We start from the raw sequence: 1,487 nt of genomic DNA on the forward strand, positions 1-1,487 counted from the left end.
ATCCTGCATCATGGCCGCCTTCCCCAGCTCCCCCTGTGCCAGGCGCGCGCCGTATGTACCAGGCTTAGCCCTTTAACCTCCCGACGTGGGCATTTACCGCCATAGACAAGCTGCAGGCAGCTTCCATGCCTGGCTCGGGGCCCGGTGAGGGCAGAGCCTGAACCCCGCCCCGTGTGGCCCACGGACAGGCCCCGCTCTAGGGCCTCCCCACACTGCGGGGCTCGGGGTGTGCAGACCAAGGCAAGGCCTGAGCCCCTCAGTCCCGCAGGACAGCACTGCCCACCCGCTCCTCCCCCAGGGCCACTGGCAGCCCAGCGGCTTCCTCTGCAAACGAGGAAAAGGCATCTTTCCTCCAGGTGGACACAGTCCCATCCAGAGCCCCTGACCTGGCCACCAGGGGGTGCTGGGTGCCCAGGAGGGGGCAGCCCTGGCTGTGTCCCCCTGGACCCTAGTGTGCCTGTCCCATCGGGGCTCCCTCACCACTGCTGGGGCCATCCCGGTTTCCCTTTCCTTGGCTCAGCCGGGGGTTGTGCCGCGGGTCTGCCAAGCAGGTGTCACAAATGACCGGGAATTGAACCACGACCTCCTGGTCCATAGCTCAACGCTTAACCACTGAGCCACGCCGGCCGGGCGCACCTTAGCGTTCATTCAGCCCACATTTACTTGCAGCCACCAGGCTGTGCTAGGCCCCGGGGTAGCCTCAGAGCAGTGATCCCACAGCCTACAAATGCCTCCTCCTTGGAGACGGAGACGCCTTCCTCAGTACCAAGCCCCGCCCTCCAGGTGGAGTGGCCCCCACAGCCCTGGGCGCCTATCCAGGACCTTGGGGACAGGGGCAGCCTCCTCGTCTGGGAGGACAAATAGGAGGCAGTGCCCCCCCAACAGCCCCCCACCGCCCTGGTTGTGCAGCCCTGCAGGGGGCGAGCTGAGAGTTGAGCACAGGCTGCGTTTCAGCCCCTCCTTGCTGGCTCAGTGCCTCACTCTGGCCCAGTGCGCGATATGTAAGGCCGTCCCCAGCAGCCCGATGTGCCATGGGGTCACATGATCAAACTGCCTTATCACACTTGGTCCTAAAAACATGCTCTAACGCAGAATAGCCATGCTCAACCACCCTCCGTCTGACATTCTTTAAGGAGTAACATCCCCAGGAGTTAAAATCATTCTAAAACCCCTCTGGTCTGTAAGGTCTTTTTCCTTCCCGGGGAAACGCATGGCTGACCTGCTTGAGTGCAGGCAGCACCCACCAGGGTTAACTGCTGATCTGAGCACAGGGTGGGTTCCTGGACCCTGCCCCCCTTGGCCCTTCCCCCATGGCAGCCCGAGGCACAGCTCTCTGACCCCTGGGACAGCAACAAAGTGTTCAGATCGCTCTTAAGCCGAGGCAAGGAGGCAAGAGGGAGCATAACTGGCTAGCAGGCAGCGCCGCCGCTCCACGGCCAGATTTCTGCGCGTCACGGGTGCTGGTGGGAAGGCGCAGGGCTGCTGAT

The 1,487-nt window shown here is 63.1% G+C and overlaps 1 protein-coding gene across 1 annotated transcript in view; it reads left to right on the top strand.

Moving 5' to 3' along the window:
• The window catches only part of OC90 (otoconin 90), a 32,328-nt gene that overhangs the window by 12,428 nt on the left and 18,413 nt on the right, over nt 1–1,487 (top strand). The window lies entirely within an intron of this gene.

Source organism: Myotis davidii, unplaced genomic scaffold (assembly GCF_000327345.1).
Source record: "Myotis davidii unplaced genomic scaffold, ASM32734v1 scaffold30, whole genome shotgun sequence".
Taxonomy (NCBI): Eukaryota; Metazoa; Chordata; class Mammalia; order Chiroptera; family Vespertilionidae; genus Myotis; species Myotis davidii.